At 41.1% G+C, this 21,575-nt stretch overlaps 1 pseudogene; it reads right to left on the reverse strand.

The window, feature by feature from the left end:
* Positions 1-351: 351 nt before the first annotated feature.
* LOC144648407 (uncharacterized) lies at positions 352-1,174 on the reverse strand (annotated as a pseudogene).
* Positions 1,175-21,575: the final 20,401 nt, after the last annotated feature.

The raw sequence follows: 21,575 nt of genomic DNA on the forward strand, positions 1-21,575 counted from the left end.
TGGCTGATTACTGTAAAGTTAACGTTAAATTACAAATAGGTACCTATGGCTATATATGGCTGCCGCTTGGCCTCTACTGAAACAAGAACAAACAGTACATATATTTAGATCTGTGATAAGTTCTTTAAATAAACAGCATTGAGAGGTGACGGGTTAGGTGGAAAACACAACATATCAAACTTTGCCTTTTGTTATGGTTAGGGGTAGTTGTTGATAAACTGTTTTCAATTCTTATGGACTTTTTCTATTAGGTGTTACGAAATTACACTCAAGTTAATTAGATCTATGACAGACTTGTCCGAGCGAAGAGTTGTTGTGTTTCTCGACAGCAATTGCAATTGAAGAAATTCTTCAGAAAAAAATAATTTCCTCTAAGGTAGCAACTGGGAGAGGATTGTAAATGTTTTAAGGTTCAGTGCTCATGAGCCAATACAGCCCTGTACATGTCCCATAGTTTTTTTAAGTTCTCATAAAGTTCATTACTATCCTTGCATGTTGGATCTATCAAAAGAGCGCTGTAGGCGGGTTTGTATGGTGAAAACATTTCCCTCACCGAAGGAAGCGTTGTGTTGGTGGTAGCTTTCCGTTTTCGCTATTGGCACTCCACATCTGTTCGGCTTAGGTTGTATGTACCATGCATAAACAGAGCTGAATTTTCCTCTTGGACATTCACAATTGGTTGACTTTATGTTCTGTTCCTCGTCTAGATATATCTATAATGATGGAAATGTGTGGCATTAGATTTTGCTTTCTTGGTGTTTTCACCTCAAGGAAAAAACTAGCAAGGCGTTCGAGTTGCAACTTCAAATTGGAGAGCTGAACTTTTTTCGAAATGTTTGAACTCTAAACCGTTTAACTTAAAGAATACACAACGATAAAAAGGTGTCAAATTTAAGTCAAAAACTGTTTAAAGAGAGTGTTTATAACCATGAAGTCATCAGGTGTCATTTAGATAACTTGAAAAATTAGCAATATTGTGCACGATTGAGTGCGTAACTTACTGTTACTTTCTATACTTTTCTCCTCATACTTGCATGGACTTCTCCCCATATAATTCCATCAACGTATGTAAAACTTCTATGCGATTGGACTTGTAGTGGTTTTCTCCTCTTGTTAATGATTTCTGTTTTTTACCGAAGAAAGAAACTAGCGATAATATTGAGAGTGCCGCCATTACTGTAATCTGTCGGTTTGTTCAGAGTCAAGGGTTTTGTTACCACGCAATGTGACGTCATGGCTGTAGAACTTTATTGGATACATACCTGGACTGAAAGTACCAAAGGTGACTCTTGCAATAAGAAATACTGCCATTCAAGTGGTGACTGTAAACAATGTTTTTTATCAATATATTTAGGCTATCCAACAATTCCCATCAATTGCTTCAACTAAGTCAGGCAAGTGGCCAAGAAACAAGCAAGATTACAAATACAATGAAAAAATATAATTTTTGTTGCTTTAGGGGCATTCCATTTTTTATCCACTACGATCAACCCCTCCGCAACCTCCCGTAGGCAAGGTTCTGATCTCATGGTACCGACCATTGCTAATTTCCCAAAAGAATTATTGCTTCTCTGGCAGCCTGGCTTCTGTTGAAGGCATTATGACGATACTGACTCTTGCGCCTATTGTCACGTTATACAAGCCCGACCAGTTCTTCCATTTCTCTCAAAGGCTGGAAGAAGTGGTACGTACAACCTCTGCAAATTTCCTGGAAATGTCAAGGTTTCATCTGCCTTGATGATCATGTAAACATGGGTGATGATGTCATTGAAGCAGACCTCGCAAACTCACCCCACTGACTCTCAATGCCCCTGTTTATGTTAAAATAGGAAGCGATAGCAACCTGTTCGGATCTTGGTAGCTTACTGGTGGCTTGTACTCAAAAACCGTTAGATAGACTAACTGTCCATCATCAATTGCAGATTGCTCTTCAAACATAGTTGATTCAACATCCCATTCAGACGTGTCCAGCAATTCCATGAAAGACTGGTCATTGCAAAGTTCCATTTATTCATCAGTGCTTTGGTCAAATGAAAAATCCTCGGAGTCAGAAATGCTCAATAATAATAATAACAATAAAATAACATGCTCTTGTAGGTTATATATGGGAGACACATCCCCTCTCCCCTTACAGCCACGAAGACCAGGACCATTGAGCAAAAAAGAAACTATACATAGCGCCTTGAATTGAAATTGAAAAACAAACAACAAAAGAAAAATATTTATTAAAAAAACATCTTATGGGTGCCACCTGTAGCCTGAAGGACTGTTAAATTGTACTTTTTTGCCTGCTGTTCCCATAGGTATACCATATCGACAGGTACATCTTCATTTTTCAAGAAAATCTTGGCAAGGTCAGTTTGATCTTCATTGGTCAGTTCCAGGGCCTCTGATGGGAACTTTTCTTTCCACTAATTTTCTGTGGTCTCTGCATTTTTCTCTTCCTGCTCTCTTCTTTCAACTGCTCCACTACCTCCTCTTTGGATAGAAATCTCTTATTACAGTTAGTTGCAGGTAATTTCAGGGGTCGCTTTCCCTTTCTTGACTTCCTTTGGTTGCTCACCTTTTTCAGCGCTTTTCATTTTTATCATTGTGAATCAGTTCCAGTTTAAATGACTTGGCATTTCATAGAAAATACCCTTGTCGCCGTTTTGAGTATTCATGGTTCTGACAAATCAGGCAACTGACCAGTAAGGTGTGGATTCATGACAATGATGGACTCATCGTCTTTTGAGTCGTATTCCACAACATTTACATGTAAGTGAAGTCTCCAAATACTAGATCACCTGTTGAACTTGATCTAAATTACTATTTAGAGGAAAAATATTAGTGTTTACATTATGAGTCATTATAAGTCTTGTAACGCAACTCGTTGGTAAGTGTGCGTGGCATAGTTTCGTGTAAAATAAAACAATATTTTGATGAATTTGTTTCATAGCGCATTCGGTGTCTGACATCTACAGATCTTCCTTATGAATTTCTCTGATAGCGTCTCCATCGCCAATCATTTGCCATTGGGGTTTTGTCCATCGTTTCCATCATCTCCAGCACCCAAGTCCCATTCATCTCTGCGAAGAATGCAAACATTTTTTGAAGCACAGCGCAAGCTACAATAAGCTTGGAAACCCTTGCTACACTTGCTTCTTCAATAAAAGACAATATACACCATCAGCCTTTTAATACTCCAAATGCGCACTCCACCTTTACTCTTGCAGCAGACAGCTGCTTGTTAAATTGGATCTCACATGGATCACTTTTACCCTCTGGGTAGGGTTTCTGTCTGAAGCCAGCTTGAAAGCGGGTGAGCACTATCCCCCACCAAATAGGGCTGTATTTTGTGACCCCCAATTACATGAATTCGCTCTGCGAGAATGTCCCCCTGTTCTGCTCTGTCATAAATCAACAAGTTTTCAAGTGCTCGGGCATCATGCAAGCTACTGGGAAAGCCAGCAGCAATATCTACGTATAAATATGTCAATGATGCCTTGCACCACCACATCATGCTGTTGATATTGGCTAAAGTAATTGACAGCGCTTTCTTAATGATGAGGCATTCACTGCCTTCTACAGACAAATCTGTTGTGGTACTCTATAACCAGTTGCAGTCAAACAAGGTGAAGCCTCCACTGGCATACCGTATTTACTCGCATAAGCGCCGCCCTCAAATAAGCGCCGCCCTCGAATAAGCGCCGCACTTGAAGTGCGAAAAATTAAATAAGCGCCGCGGCGCTTATTCGAGTAAATACGGTAGTAGAAATAGCAACTGCCTCTGTTGGAGTTGAACGAATTCAAGAAAGAAAAAACAAGAATACAAGCAATGATATGCGGATAAACATATTCGATTAAAGGGTGTAAGATCACCACGAGCCCATGACTCCTGAGATCACATGTAACCATTTTTAGAGAACTAGATTTTGATGTGAGAACAAAAAATAACAAACCATCATTTCAGATCATCAATATAGGAAATTACCAAAGAAGACCACAGCAGCTTACAAATGATTGAATTGCATTAGCTAGGAACAAAAAATATATATACAGGAAAGAAAAAAAGCAACAAAGGGTCAGCACGCACTAGACTGACAAAATTTGTTTGGTTCTACCAAAAATCGCGACAAAATTTGTCTCTGCCAATTTTTCAACTTGTCAAGCGTTGGTGCACTGAGATACAGCAAAATATTTGTTAACCACAAGATTCAATAACATGGAAATTGAACACCATCACTTGCATGCTGTTAGCATTTGTCCCACCGAATGGTAAGAAATGCTTAAATTTTGGGTCTAGGCCCATGGACTAACTTGGTCTTTCCATGGGCTGGTACAAAAGCAGGGCAATCTTGTAAAGGTTGTGAATTCTCTCACCGTCTCCTTCTTTAATGGCATCAACAACCTCAAACATAATGAGAGCCAATGCAAGCTTTGCCTGATGATAGTTGAACAAGACATCTTCCTTGCCTGTTTCTTGCTTTGCTTCCTCTTGCTTATTCGGAGTCTCAACAGTGACATTTGGATGTTCTTTTTTTCATGGCTGAAAACAAAGAAACTAAAATTACACTCAGGACTATGTTGCCCTAATTAACCACTAAAGATTTTGTCAGGTATTATGACATTTTCAACTAGGGAACATCATATAGATAAGGGCACCTGTTTGTTAATTTAATTAATAAGTTCATCACTAATGATTTTAGTCAGCTACACTATGATTCTATTTCCTTACCAATATCTGGTAGATTTTGTTGAGAACACCAGGCCACATTACACGCTACTGTACAGTGGTAAAATCCCATCATATCTTTCTCTTTCCCTTGCTCGTATCTTTCCCGAACAATCTTATGGTGCATAACTTCATGCCTAAAACAATCAAAAAAGAAACTCAGCCAACTCTAAATTTCCTTACATTAATATTACAAATAAAAAAAAGACATTTTCCTTTGGTGGATACTGTCAAATAATATGTATCAATTGATAGTATACCATTCTCATTCATTAGTATGCCGCTCATTGTCTGGCGTGGTTAAGTTATGGGAAAATATTGTGGCCGAGGCAATGAGCGGCTGGATGCGAAACTGACGCTAGCTATGATTACGTCGCCGAAGGGGAGGTGGGAGGGTCGAAAATCTCACCTGACTTACGGGCTAGCGAATTTCTTTTGAAATGCCCCGAATCTAAGCAGCCGGATCCTTAAATGATGAGACATTGCACATGGTAATTTGTCACTTTATTACGTAACCAACGTTAAACAAACAGGGTTATGTAATCCACGCATTCTGGAATTCCGCGGCATAATCATGAATGAAAATAGTATACCATTCTCATTCATTAGTATGCCGCTCATTGTCTGGCGTGGTTAAGTTATGGGAAAATATTGTGGCCTTCGTCTGCTCACGCATCTTGCTACTTCAGATCCTTTGCCAAAAAAAAAAAAACCTTGCAACCATAGAAAAAAGGAGCTCACAGACGGATTTCTCCCCCATAACTCAGAAAACCCCCTTTCCATACCCCAACCCTAGGGAAAGGCTAAGGAGAGGTTCCCCATTTCATTCTTCTCTAAGAAGACCCGAGAAACCATGCAAGCAGGCGGAGTTCCCCCTTCTGTAGTTGGGCCTGTGCTCATTGCCAATGAAGTTGCCACTGCATCCGAATTCATCACCTTTCCCGTTTGAGAATAGTACTCGGCTGTAACGATAGAGGACCACCCCACATGCCTGGCTACATCCTCAGAGGGTACGCCCAGCAAGGACAGAGTAATCGAGCACCCGCTCCTAAAACTATGCATTGTTTCTCCATTATAAATGCCAGCAGAGCGCAGGTGTAAAAATAGCCTGTTGGCAACGGCAGAACCCACGAAAGGGTCTTCAGAAATTGCATTTTTGCTGTTTAATACTCTGAACAAATAACCTTCTCTTAAATTGACAGACATAAGGTCACATAATTTCACGTACAACGTTAGATTAGCCACGGGACAAGTCTTGGGGTCTGGGCACTTTTTAACCATGAAGGTGTTAGATTTTCCGCCACCCCTCAGGGTTTTACCAAAAGTATGGCGAAACAAAAACCCACCCCCGTCTGGGAGAGAAGCAATTTCCTTCGTTAAAATCCTACCCAGGTTTGAGCCACGATCCCCAGAATAGAAATCAAGGCAGAAAAAAGCTAAATCCCTAGCATAGAGATAACATTGTACAGGGGATGTATTTTTACAAAAAACTAAACTCCTCAGGTACAAACACAGCTTAGACAGCTTCTCAAAGAAAATAGGGACAGCCTGTTTTGGACAAACCCGGGCCTTGGCTTGTTCCTCTCTCATCAAAACGAGTTCCTGGAGTTCCCAAGTTCCTGGAGAAGGCTGGATTTTTGTTTCTGGTAAGGTTTATCGCTCTTTATCTTGCGAAGGGCTTCAAGACGGTCGTCAATGGCAGGAAGGTCTAAATGGACTTTTTGAGAGTCTGGTACCCCGGATTGTTTCTTTCGTACGTATCCGCATTGCTGGCAAAATGCAAAAGAGGCGTCGTTTGGATAAGAACAGTCTGGGCAACTGACTGCGGGGACCCAGATTCTTGCCACTTGGGGAAGGACCTAAACAAGCAAGAGACTAAAAGTAAGATAAGCACAAGGCTCAAAGAGAAAAAGAAAGAAAACAAAACACAGATTGCAAGAACAAAACAAATGTGCATTTAATGAGATTCGAACAGATACGGTAACAAAAAATAAATAAACTTAATCTCATATTACAAAATACAATTATGCAGCTAGAACAAGCAAGTTCCCCTAAGTTCATAGTTGAAAAGGGCACCAATTATTCAGCAGAAGCGAAGCGAAAAACCCAAAGGTCCCATTGAAGTGGTCTGTGTACCCATGCTGCATGGCCTGTTTTAGCAGGAAACAGAAGAATGGAATTATCCCCCATTCGAGCCAATTTGAATGAAGCGACAGCTTGACGCTGGCGGAGCGGCCACCAGTACCTTCTTGGGGAGACATCTGGGACGACCATGGTGAAGGGGCATGGTTGCGACGCTAGGAACCGCAGGAGTGGACCAATAAGTGAAAACGGTGGAAACACATAGGCATTTTCGCCAGAAGATAATGCCTGAGAGAACACATTTGTTCCTTCTGCTTGCACACATGGAAAAGGGGAGAAAAATCTTAAAGGATGACCTGAGCGGTCCAACTTGACGTTGGAAGGAAGAGCCATTAAGTCGATGGTGTGAGGTCCGAAGGCTGACTCCACCAATTTCCACGGCTGGGCGTCAAGTGAATCGTCAAGATCGGAAAGTATGCGAGAAGGAGAATCCGCAGGGTTACTTTTTGAAGGAACATATTGCAAAGAGAGAGAGAGAGATTTCTGCTGAAAGAAAACTGGAAAATTGACTTCATAATGTCAGAAACGTCCGCGGACCTTGAGACCTGGTTCCCCCAACTAGACACCAGAGCTTTGTTGTCTACAAACACGTCCACTCTAGTAGTTGCAAAGCGATGAAGGAGATTATCCAATGTGAGACGAAGGGCTTGAGTTTCCTTAACGATGATGGGGCGTTCTCGATCGGCAACATCCCAATAACCACGACATCGGGTCGACCGGGGTTAAACAGACATCCACCCCAACCAAAATTAGAGGCATCCAAAAACAAACGAACCTGCAAGTGAGACTCGCTTCTCCAAGGCAGGAAACCTTGCCAACTATCAAGGAAACGCCAGTAGGATATCTCTTTTTGGAGAGCAGGAGATAGCCTAACTTGGCGAGAGCCAGCCTTAGCAGCTTTGGAAATAGCCTGGTACACAGAATTGGTGTATAATTTGGCTGCTGGGACGTGCAGGGAAAAAGAAGTAGTTTTACCGGCGAACTTTTGGAGAGTTTAAAGAGAAACATATTTCTTGCTCAGGATGGCTTCTCTTAGTACTGCAAATTTCTCTTTTTTTATCTTGAGGGAGGAGAAAGGCCTGCTTCTCCGAATATCACAAACATAACCCAGAAAGCGCCTGGCCATTGAAGGAGACAAACAACTTTTCTTGAGGCCAATGAAGTACCCCAAGGAAATGACAACATAACAAGCGATGAATGCGGCCATTTGAGCTAACTGAAAGTTGGAGAAAGCATACTCGCTGTTAGCTCGCGAACGTAAACGTAACTGCCCAACATGACGGTCGTCAATGTACTGTGAACAGGGTACGCCATGCGATCTAATAAAATGGGTTGCAGTCATGCCAACGGTGTTGTAGACAAAAGCACTAGCTTTCCAGCCAAAAGGGAGAGAGGCGTATGTAAAATACCAGCCTTGCCACTGGAAACCAAAGAAGGTAGAACTGCGCGGGTGGAGACAGATATGATCATAACCGCTTTTATCATCGAATGTAGTCTGATAGTGGCCTGGGTCTACATAGCGGCAAAGGTCTGTCAGGTAATCAAGTTTAAAAGGACAATCTTTGATCCAACAATTAAGAAAACGTTCATCATGACACATACGAGGTTTACTTGGCTCGACTGTAATCGGCATAACCAAATAAGGCGGTTCAACTTCGTTGACACGGCCGATGACATTGATCGAACCGTTGGCGATCCTGTACATAATGGTCGCAGTGATGAATTCTTGAAACGGTTGACAAGCAGGAGAGTTCGGGAAACACATTCGGGGAGGCAAATCACTGCGATAGGATTTACCTTGAAAAGTGCCGTTGAAGGGAGTGAAGAAATCAAAAATATCCACACCCTCTCTAATGACGGCCAGCACGAAATCTCTTTTATCATAACCCACAGAGATTAACTCCCATTGGTCTTGACACATGGTAAGGTTGCCAGCCACGAACGATTCTGGATGACGAAATCTAAGCATATCCGGGGAGGCGAAAACCTGGCCATCAGCAACCATCTCTACAGACGGAAGAGGCCCAGCCCAGTTAGTGGGGTTGTTTTCCCTGTCGCACCATAAAACAGATTTTGGACGGTGTTTAAAGTAGGACTGGCAGAAGGTTGAAAACTCCTACGCAAAAAATCGACAGAAAGAGAAACAACTTAACAAGGAGAACGGAAAAAACAAACTTAACGTAAAAAGAACGTATAAACTGAGCGAGAGGGAAAAAGAACCCCACTAACCGAGCCGGACCAGGAATCCATCGTAAACGGATTATAGGGTGTAACTGAGATTACCCTTCTGATCACGGCTAGGAGAGTGGAGGGGAAATGTGTAAGCTACGATGGGATAAAGAAAGTGTGGGTAAAAAACTGGAAATAAGTGTAAAGAATTGCTATATAAATCCGTTTTTTTAAATAATAAACAAAAAACACAACATCTTTGACACAAAGGAAAGCATTTTATTGAGCCCAAAACAGAACATTACATTCTTTTAGCTCCTCGAAATTTGCGAGCACTTTGTGGCCTCCAACAAGATCTAGCAATGTGACCCCGACGGCCACAATTAAAGCACACTACAGGCGCCGCTTGACAGGAAGCACCAGGCGGCTGGAATGCTGCGGTGGATCGAGGCCAAACCCCAGGGGCCTGTTTCACCGCCTTTTGAATTTCTTTCGCAATTGCCACCTCCTCATCGGAACCCACTAGTTTAAGGAGCACCTGCTGCAAAGACGAGGAACCCATAAGTGGCCTGGTTTGACGGAGTACAATAGCGAAACGATTGGCACGCTCGTGGCCCTTCTCCCTTGCGACGTCAGCAAGCTGCTCCAAAGCCGCCATGGTCGCAAAGGCGTCGAAGATGGAGGGGGGACGCGATAGCAGTTGACGAACATGACGAAGAGCTACGTCGACCGACTTCTCGTCGTTAGAATCTTTGAGATCCTGGATTTCTTTTTTCAAAGCCTCCAGCTGGGGAAAAGAAACGAATAAAACAACTCACTCTCATTCCACTGAACGCATAAAACGAACAAGAACCTTGAGCAAACATTACACGGAATGAGGTGAGAAGAGCAAAAAACATATTGTATACGAAACGAATCACTGTTATAAACAACATAAACGCATAATGTGGACAGTGCACAATAGGTAAAGCGACTACTCTATTACTTTGTTTATTTGTTTGTAAAACTGAAACAAAAAGACTGAGAATACAAAAGAAACAAAATTAACACAGCGGAATACAAACACTGACTAACGAAAACAATATACTGCTAATGAACGAACGCAAATTAGAGCCGGACAACGGGCAACAGCTGTGAGCTACAAACCCCACAAACAAAACAAGAACGCCCATAGACTAAAGCCGACACGACACACGAGGAAACCAAAAACACAAACTCCGAAGAACACGGGAGCGTAAAGCCAACAAACGACCACTATACGAGATTTGCGCAAATGTAAGGACGAAAGATCTTAGCCGTGAAAGTCTACACATAATGCCTTAAAATTTGGAGTAAGCAACAAATGGGCCAAGACCTGCACGCGGCGTACGAAAAACTTGGTACTCGACACACGAGATGCAACACACCTAAAGCCTGCACATGGCAGCTTTCCAAGCTTAACAACGCCAAAAAACGTTGGCTGAAAACGGTAATAGACCCACGAGCAAATATAAATCCTTGATCCGAAACATGGCATAATACATGAGAGCTAAACACACGAGCGAAAGCCTAAGGCTTATGTACACGCATGGAAACCCACGACTAATATGCGCTCGACACACGAGCAAATACACAACTAGGGCCAACACAAGGCAAGGTACAATAAAGCTAGATACAAGAACGAAAGTCACGTGGCAACCAGCGGCCAATAAACACTCGACACACGAGCAGAACCATAACTTCGGCCGGCACACGGCAACAACCAAATAACGCTCGACACACGAGCAAAAACACAAACTAAGGCCGACACACGGCATGTAACATAGAAGCTCTACACACGAGCAAAAGTTTTAGCTAAAGCCGACACACGGCAACTGCCAAATTGTGCTCGACACACGAGCTGATACACAACTAGAGCGAATAAAGTTTTAACCTTAGCCGACAAACGGCGACAGCCAATTTGTGCTCGACACACGAGCGAACAACAACTGGAGCCGACACACGGCATGAAACATAGAATCTCGACACACGAGCGAAAGTTTTAGCAAAGGCCGACACACGGCAACTGCCAGAATGAGCTCGACACACGAGCTAAACCAAAACTAGAGCCGATACGACATGTGGCAACCGCCAATTTGTGCTCGACAAACGAGCAAAAGCCCAAACCTAGGCGGGAAAACAGCCTAAGTAAGAATATGCTAGACTAACGAACAGAACAAATAAACGCATGGCGTATGGAAATAACAACTGAATGCAAATGAGCCGAAACAAAAGCAACACGCCGATAGAAATATGCAAGAAATGCCTAAAACACCCGAAACAACGTGCCACTAAGCCACGAGGGATAATGAAGTGAAATAAAGCAAAAGCCGGTGCAATGAACTAGAAAAAACCAACAACCCCCCAAAAAAGAAAAAACAAGCCAAACTGAAATACCTCGTTTAACTGATCTTGTTGACCCTCCGCCGCTGCCGCGGGTCCTGCAGGCGGTGCTGGTTCGGCGGCGGCCGGAGCTGGAGCCACGGGTGGCGCAGGATCTCCAAGAGCTGCCAAATCGGCAGCCGCAGGTTCCACTGGAACAGCCATAACAACTAAAGCTTCTAAACTTGTGAAAAGGAAATAAGACCAGGAAAAAAGTTGAACACGCGGTGGCAAAGCTTCGGCGACGTAGCACGCAGATAAACAAAAATTTCACCTGACTTACCGGCTAGCGAATTTCTTTCGAAATGCCCTGAATCTAAGCAGCCGGATCCTTAAATGATGAGACATTGCACATGGTAATTTGTCACTTTATTACGTAACCAACGTTAAACAAACAGGGTTATGTAATCCACGCATTCTGGAATTCCGCGGCATAATCATGAATGAAAATAGCTACTGTATTTTTGGGCAACAAAATACTTACTTGACTCTACCAGAGTGGTGAACATTTCTTTGTCACATCTATCCACACGACACAAGAAACCATCTTCATCCAAGGCACTCGCTAACCCATGCACCTGTTGAACCAAAGGTTAAACTTCACTGCCTGCCATGAGATATGTCTCCACGTACTTTAGACAAAGTTCATGAAACCATTTCCTACGACTTTCTTTGCCCAAGTCATCTTTGGATGTCATGTCATAATCTTGATGTTCTGTTCAAAAAATAAAATAAAATGTCGAAAACCAAAGGAATGTCCCAACACTATGAAAAGCTCCATTGTAAATTGCTGAAAACCCCTTTTTTATCCGAACCCCATTTTTACCCTCAAATCTCTTATTCTTAAGAAAGGGTTTTATAGAGATTTTCTAACTTAAACAATTCCTCCTTGGAAAGCCAATTTGTTACTTCTTTTGAAGTCTCCCTCTCCACACTTGGTGGACAGTAATATAACACTGGTTCAGTGGAGGCAAGCTTAAGGCTGTACCTGATACCATAAAATCACATTTTCATGTTACAAACCTGCAGTCTGTAAGAATGAAATTACAGGAGAAACATCAAAAGCAGTAAAGGTTTGCAACAAAATAGTGTCAACAAATTAGGCTAATTCTGCTTATATTTCTTAATTTATTTAAATGAGGCGCAGATATGTGCTTCTGCTTCACGTTGATGAAATACTTTGAATTCATTAGAATGATTTTTTACTCCCTTTGCAGCATTTGTCTTGAAAGTTCTGTTCATGTTTGCACGTGAAGTTCCAATCTTTGCAGCTGAAGAGTTATCACAAAGATTTCACTTTCAAGCTGAAAATTCAAATAACATAAATGATCAAAGACATTTGCATGTAAAGAAAATAAATTCCATCCATATTTTTAACTGTCACTTTTATTACATTTTTATCTTGTGTCCCCAAATAAGTAACATAACACATAATGACACATAATGTTATATAGATTCTCATTTCATTCAAATTCCTCCTAGACCCTACTCTATATAACCTGTGCTGACACACAAAAAGCCTCAGTAGATATCTATTTGTAAGCTGACTTGTTATTGAATACACCCACTTTGTATTTTGAGCCCTTTCTTCAAAGAGTTATTCTCCGTGCAATTGGACCGTTTCGAGAATAATGGTTTCTTCATTGGTCTGGAAAGATGGAACATACTTCTTAAGAGTTGTGCCATTTCACTAGCACCATTTGGATTGAAAAACTCAATGCCAAGACTACACTGCAAAAAAATCATTGAATAACATTTTTCATTAATTAATAGTTGAGGACTTTTTGCAATTTCAGCAATAATTTATTATTCTATAAGGGTAGTGTATAAAATGTTTATTTCAAGCTTCAAAAACTCATTAATAATTCATAAGCCCATCAACCTATCAACTGGTCGATAATACGTCACGTGGATCGACTTTATATTGATAAAACCTCTTCCTTATTAGTATGCGGTGTTTTATCAGATATAAAGTCACTGCACGTGATTTATGAATATTAATAACAATACATCAACTGAAACAACAAATGGTGGTGAATATTTAATGTTCTTAACACACGCAGTACATTTACTTTTGTACAAAATTAATAGTACAGTTGTTAAATACAGATCCAGAAAAATTCTGTACCTTTCACCATTCTCTTTGCACACTTCTTCGGCAAATTTAATCTGCCAAAAGTTCAATGACTCAGCCGTCGTACTGGTTATGTCAGTGTCCAAGCATTGCACTTTAGAGTTGTCAGTTCTGAAGGCGCAAGGCTCGATTGCTGGACTTCTGTTTTTCCTACCATTCTGCCATTCTCGAAAAATTTTCAAGGACCACTTTGTCGCTGCCTGTGTTGACTTTGGGGTAGCACTTTCTGATAATTTCCTCTCTTCCTGGGCATTTTTAGGCTTCCGAAAAGCCCTGGAAGTGGACGCCATGTCCTCTTCGTTCAGTTCAAAACACGTGTGAGATTTGATTTTCTTGCATACTTATTTTCTACGTAATATTTTTTTCGTATGCTAATTTCCAACGCCACAGAGGCATCGATGATATGAACTCTATTGGGACATGCTTATTTAGGAATGTCTTTGAAGCCGTTCAATAAACTCGCAGATCGTGCTTCATCAAGTCTAAAACACTCGGCTGCGCCTCGTGTTTTAAACTTGATAAAGCATTCCTGCTTGTTTATTAAACATTACAAAAATGTTGAAATAGAATTTACATAAGTCGGAGCTAAAAGAACGAGGAAACCCTCAAAATTGACTTGTCATTGCTCGAATCGTTTTATAATGGATTTATAAGCGGTTTACAGTTAATAATTAACTACTGTGAAAAAATAATATCCGCTCTTCACAGCCAGCTAGCACTAGATACGTAAGGGAAGTTTACGCCAGGATTTGTTGAAAGGATGCTTTTTCCCCAGCCAGCTTCACTTATGACAGCTGGATTTCCCAGCAATTTTTTACCCCACTATTTTGCCATGACTTTTTCGCATAAACGTTTAAACATTTTTTCCACAAAAAGGTTTAGACATTGAGATAAGGGTTTGTTTCAGAATGACAACAAACCATGACAGCCAGTTTTGCCTTTGGTCTATATTAAGGCAGTTTTTGAGTTTCTAATGTTATATTGGGTCTGTCTACTTATAAATAGTCCTTGCTTTACATGTTCATAATTCTTTGCTTAAATGAATCAAAATATTTTACAAGAAGTCAAATTCTACAGTTTCCAGTTGATGGAATTGTGGTTGCCACTTGCGGCTCTTGTGGCTCTGCGTCGGCTAATTACAAATATCCAAGATGTCCAACATCAATTCGGCACGCAGTTGTGTAGCATCCTGGTACGTCCAAGAAAATGAATTGTATGTCAGTTGCAAACATCTCGTATAGCACAAACTACGACCACGCCACAGCTCCCACACCCTCTGGAGATCCAGGTTCAGAAGAAGGTTTATCTGGTAGTGGAACAATAAACCTCTTAATGTCACACCAGCCTGATGGATTAAACTTTACATCACCAGATGTTTGGAAGATGCATAGTTAGTAGAGGAGACTATGGAACTATGGAAGATGATATCGATTATTCTTCTGCAATTCGTTTTGAGTTCTTTTGGTATTGGGCAGTGGTAACCATCATCAAAGAACACTGTTTGGTCTTTAATTGAAAGTATGGCTAGCCCCCAGTGACATGAGTTTCTATGGACTGGCAAGAACATGTTTACCACGGTTCCCATGTTGTTTTGATGACATATGTGCTGACCAACTGTTTGCAGAACTTTGCCAGTTGAAAGATAAGAAGTCAGGAAAATGTTTTGACACATTTCGGCCTCTTCATTTGCCATGTCATGTCGCAATGTTTCTGACCGAGAAAATTTATTATTTCATCTGACAAATATCTTTCTCCAGACAAAAGTGACAATCCCTGTGAAGAAATTCTGTAGTTGCCATATGAAGCTAAATAACTGCTGTCAGGATTCCATTGATCCAAGAGCTGCTGATACTTTGTTGGTGAAGTTACTGTGTTTGAATGCCTTTTCTAACCATTGTTTTTCGAAGGAGACTTTATAACATAAACACTTCATCCAATGAAAACGTTTCAAGACTCGAATTCCCTCTTTATTGAAATTGTCATAAATTGAAATTTGTGCAGGTTTGATGAGCTACCATTTGTTGAATAATTAACCAACGTGATATCTACGCCAGGAAATGTGGCTTCATCAAGCATTTGCCTGGAGTACATAAAGTTGTCGTGTCGACGCAGCACATCAGCCAGAACACCCATGTCTTTCTGGACTTCTTCTTTAGAATTCTCTTCCACGCTTATCACAGAAGTATTGTCACAACTGCCCCCTGAAGCAGATGCATTAGTTGCCATTTTGGGCACTTTCTTTGTCTGCGATTTTTCATTACTGTTGTTATTACTGCATGGTAATGAAGAGCGATACATTTTTCCTTTACTGATCTTGCTCACTTCCTTGTTTTTCACTCGTGCCTCTTTTTTACCCTTTTTGGAAGGTGGCGAATTTCTGCTCTCTGTGTTTTCCTCCTTCACCTTCTTTACAGGAGCAGTTCGTCTTCTCTTACAACTGCCCCCGAAGCAGATGCATTAGTTGCCATTTTGGGCACAATCTGGGACGCAGTTCCAGGTCTATTGTCTCGGAAGTCTCCTCGGTAGATAATGTAATGTTTAATGGAAACTCATTGCAGTAATAACTGAATTACAGAGTAAAATACAAGGTATAAATATAAACGATTAATTACAATATATATACAATAAAGGATGTAACCCATTTCACCCAATCGCATTTTTGAGTCCTTGTGTAGTTTATAGCAGCCAACCGTGCCTTCCTCTACCGGAATAAGTTTAACAGCTCCTAGTATTGACGAGGAAGGTTTCCAGTTGGTGAGACCCAGAGAAGGATGAAGATGGTAGGTATCATCGGTTGATGATCTTTGGTAAAATAAAAAGCGGCATCTCATCATTGTATCACCCTTCAATTTGAAACTTCTGCACTCGGATCCATCTTTTGACGATTGAATGCCCTCAACTCGAGCTATATCGAAAACTTTCTCTCCTTGTTGGAGACACTTTAATGCCACATTTGAAAACTTGACAATATCGTGCTTTGCATCTACAGGTGCTTTGCCAGGAAGGTATTTTGCAGCCCAATGTTGTTTCTGACGGTAACATGCAATATACTCTCTGGGAAGTATAAGCTTCAAGGCTTGCTTAATATGGATGTAGGTTGTTCTATTATCGACGACTTTGCTTATTTTCCATTGACTTCCTCTAGCTTCCGTTTCTTCCTCTTTAGTATCATTCATCACTTCTTCTTGATCTATTTCACCCTCTTCAACATCACCATCTTCGTTGTTGCACTCGATTTCTTCATTCTCTTTGTTGCCAATTTCGACATCAACTTCAACATCATCAACACTGTCTTTAAAAAAATGGTGTTTTATAGTGGTCATTCACTTAGCTTTAAATCTCCACGAGATAGCTAGTTTACAGGCATGCCACTGAAACAGAGGAAACAAATATTTAAATGAAATTAACAAGGTTAAAAATCTCAACTGGCAGGAGGCAGACCAGCTGGTTATATACAAAGCGTGGTCGAGGATTTGAACTCGGGACAACCAAGTAACAAATCCAGCTAGTGGCCAGGGCAGGTCTTGAACCAGGGACCTCTGGATTACAACACCAGCGCCCCAAACCACTCGGCCACGCTTGCCTCCAAACGTCCGCGTACGTATTGTGGAGCATGTTGTAATTATCTGGCAAGAATCCTGCCATCAGTTTTAGGTCGTCTGGATGTTGGTAGGAGTAAGGGATTTCCCAGCAATCGTTTTCCTGTAGAAGTTGCACAGCACCAGCTGGCATGTACTTCTCAAACAATGCTTGGCCATTTGTCACTCCCTGAAAATGAGCTTGCCTTTGTTCCTCTTGAAAATCGCAATACAAGGAGGGATATTCATATGATCCTTCTGCTCTTGATGCATGCTTTTGGAAGGCAAAAGCTTTTTTCTTCGATTTGAAGACTTCTTCACATTAGCACCAGCTTGAGCGAGACGCTGTTTAGCATTGATGTTGAACTGCACTTTCAAACTTTTATCAAGCATGTCTGCAAGCATTGGTTGGGAATCAAGAGATTGAATTTCATTGGTTTTTCCCTGCATTTCGTTGATGATTCGCTCTGTAGACTTAGTGCCAGTGTTGAACAGAGAGCTTCCAGATAGACCAACATCCCTGAAATGCAGGAAGATCGCAAGTTGGTAGAGGGTAGCAGCTGCAAATAAAATCTCGCCAGTGATGTAGCAGCCATTTGTCACGAATTTACCATGCTTCGATGGGTCAGTTTTGGCACCTGGTGTAGAATGTAATATCATCTTCATTTCCAAAACCCTTCTCCACAATTGTAGTATTGTGATGGCGCTTGACACCGACACCTGAATTTCAGCTGGACTTCCAAAGTCAATCTTTCGAAATGGATCGATGAGTCGTCAAACTGCTTTGATGTATACACTTGTTCCTTTTGATCCAGGGATGTGTTCATCCAGTAGATCTGCAATTCTAGTTGTAGAAAGCCTCTCGCAAGCATCTGAATTTTGACTGCAGAAGAAAACAAGGAGGAGATCAGTGGCTGTGAAAACACAGTCGAGGCCTAATTGTTGAATTGTAGCCAGCCGAGTTATGTTCCCATTTTCTGCCCAAAATGTTAGTTCCCTGATTTCATACTTGAGATTTTTAAGGAACAATGCAACACACCTAAAGCCTGCGCATGGCAACTTTCCAAGCTTAACAACGCCAAAAAACGTTGGCTGAAAACGGTAATAGACCCACGAGCAAATATAAATCCTTGATCCGAAACATGGCATAATACATGAGAGCTAAACACACGAGCGAAAGCCTAAGGCTTATGTACACGCATGGAAACCCACGACTAATATGCGCTCGACACACGAGCAAATACACAACTAGGGCCAACACAAGGCAAGGTACAATAAAGCTAGATACAAGAACGAAAGTCACGTGGCAACCAGCGGCCAATAAACACTCGACACACGAGCAGAACCATAACTTCGGCCGGCACACGGCAACAACCAAATAACGCTCGACACACGAGCAAAAACACAAACTAAGGCCGACACACGGCATGTAACATAGAAGCTCTACACACGAGCAAAAGTTTTAGCTAAAGCCGACACACGGCAACTGCCAAATTGTGCTCGACACACGAGCTGATACACAACTAGAGCGAATAAAGTTTTAACCTTAGCCGACAAACGGCGACAGCCAATTTGTGCTCGACACACGAGCGAACAACAACTGGAGCCGACACACGGCATGAAACATAGAATCTCGACACACGAGCGAAAGTTTTAGCAAAGGCCGACACGGCAACTGCTAGAATGAGCTCGACACACGAGCTAAACCAAAACTAGAGCCGATACGACATGTGGCAACCGCCAATTTGTGCTCGACAAACGAGCAAAAGCCCAAACGTAGGCGGGAAAACAGCCTAAGTAAGAATATGCTAGACTAACGAACAGAACAAATAAACGCATGGCGTATGGAAATAACAACTGAATGCAAATGAGCCGAAACAAAAGCAACACGCCGATAGAAATATGCAAGAAACGCCTAAAACACCCGAAACAACGTGCCACTAAGCCACGAGGGATAATGAAGTGAAATAAAGCAAAAGCCGGTGCAATGAACTAGAAAAAACCAACAACCCCCCAAAAAAGAAAAAAACAAGCCAAACTGAAATACCTCGTTTAACTGATCTTGTTGACCCTCCGCCGCTGCTGCGGGTCCTGCAGGCGGTGCTGGTTCGGCGGGGCCGGAGCTGGAGCCACGGTGGCGCAGGATCTCCAAGAGCTGCCAAATCGGCAGCCGCAGGTTCCACTGGAACAGCCATAACAACTAAAGCTTCTAAACTTGTGAAAAGGAAATAAGACCAGGAAAAAAGTTGAACACGCGGTGGCAAAGCTTCGGCGACGTAGCGCGCAGATAAACGAAAATTTCACCTGACTTACCGGCTAGCGAATTTCTTTCAAAATGCCCCGAATCTAAGCAGCCGGATCCTTAAATGATGAGACATTGCACATGGTAATTTGTCACTTTATTACGTAACCAACGTTAAACAAACAGGGTTATGTAATCCACGCATTCTGGAATTCCGCGGCATAATCATGAATGAAAATAGCTACTATATTTTTGGGCAACAAAATACTTACTTGACTCTACCAGAGTGGTGAACATTTCTTTGTCACATCTATCCACACGACAAGAAACCATCTTCATCCAAGGCACTCGCTAACCCATGCACCTGTTGAACAAAAGGTTAAACTTCACTGCCTGCCATGAGATATGTCTCCACGTACTTTAGACAAAGTTCATGAAACCATTTCCTACGACTTTCTTTGCCCGAGTCATCTTTGGATGTCATGTCATAATCTTGATGTTCTGTTCAAAAAATAAAATAAAATAAAATGTCGAAAACCAAAGGAATGTCCCAACACTATGAAAAGCTCCATTGTAAATTGCTGAAAACCCCTCTTTTATCCGAACCCCATTTTTACCCTCAAATCTCTTATTCTTAAGAAAGGGTTTTATAGAGATTTTCTAACTTAAACAATTCCTCCTTGGAAAGCCAATTTGTTACTTCTTTTGAAGTCTCCCTCTCCACACTTGGTGGACAGTAATATAACACTGGTTCAGTGGAGGCAAGCTTAAGGCTGTACCTGATACCATAAAATCACATTTTCATGTTACAAACCTGCAGTCTGTAAGAATGAAATTACAGGAGAAACATCAAAAGCAGTAAAGGTTTGCAACAAAATAGTGTCAACAAATTAGGCTAATTCTGCTTATATTTCTTTATTTATTTAAATGAGGAGCAGATATGTGCTTCTGCTTCACGTTGATGAAATACTTTGAATTCATTAGAATGATTTTTTACTCCCTTTGCAGCATTTGTCTTGAAAGTTCTGTTCATGTTTGCACGTGAAGTTCCAATCTTTGCAGCTGAAGAGTTATCACAAAGATTTCACTTTCAAGCTGAAAATTCAAATAACATAAATGATCAAAGACATTTGCATGTAAAGAAAATAAATTCCATCCATATTTTTAACTGTCACTTTTATTACATTTTTATCTTGTGTCCCCAAATAAGTAACATAACACATAATGACACATGTTATATAGATTCTCATTTCATTCAAATTCCTCCTAGACCCTACTCTATATAACCTGTGCTGACACACAAAAAGCCTCAGTAGATATCTATTTGTAAGCTGACTTGTTATTGAATACACCCACTTTGTATTTTGAGCCCTTTCTTCAAAGAGTTATTCTCCGTGCAATTGGACCGTTTCGAGAATAATGGTTTCTTCATTGGTCTGGAAAGATGGTACATACTTCTTAAGAGTTGTGCCATTTCACTAGCACCATTTGGATTGAAAAACTCAATGCCAAGACTACACTGCAAAAAAATCATTGAATAACATTTTTCATTAATTAATAGTAGCAATAATTTATTATTCTATAAGGGTAGTGTATAAAATGTTTATTTCAAGCAAAAATGTTGAAATAGAATTTACATAAGTCGGAGCTAAAAGAACGAGGAAACCCTCAAAATTGACTTGTCATTGCTCGAATCGTTTTATAATGGATTTATAAGCGGTTTACAGTTAATAATTAACTACTGTGGGAAAATAATATCCGCTCTTCACAGCCAGCTAGCACTATATACGTAAGGGAAGTTTACGCCAGGATTTGTTTAAAGGATGCTTTTTCCCCAGCCAGCTTCACTTATGACAGCTGGATTTCCCAGCAATTTTTTACCCCACTATTTTGCCATGACTTTTTCGCATAAACGTTTAAACATTTTTTCCACAAAAAGGTTTAGACATTGAGATAAGGGTTTGTTTTAGAATGACAACAAACCATGACAGCCAGTTTTGCCTTTGGTCTATATTGAGGCAGTTTTGGAGTTTCTAATGTTATATTGGGTCTGTCTACTTATAAATAGTCTTTGCTTTACATGTTCATAATTCTTTGCTTAAATGAATCAAAATATCTTACAAGAAGTCAAATTCTACAGTTTCCAGTTGATGGAATTGTGGTTGCCACTTGCGGCTCTTGTGGCTCTGCCTCGGC

This window comes from Oculina patagonica, chromosome 4 (assembly GCF_052425735.1).
Source record: "Oculina patagonica isolate OP01 chromosome 4, crgOcupat, whole genome shotgun sequence".
Lineage (NCBI taxonomy): Eukaryota > Metazoa > Cnidaria > Anthozoa > Scleractinia > Oculinidae > Oculina > Oculina patagonica.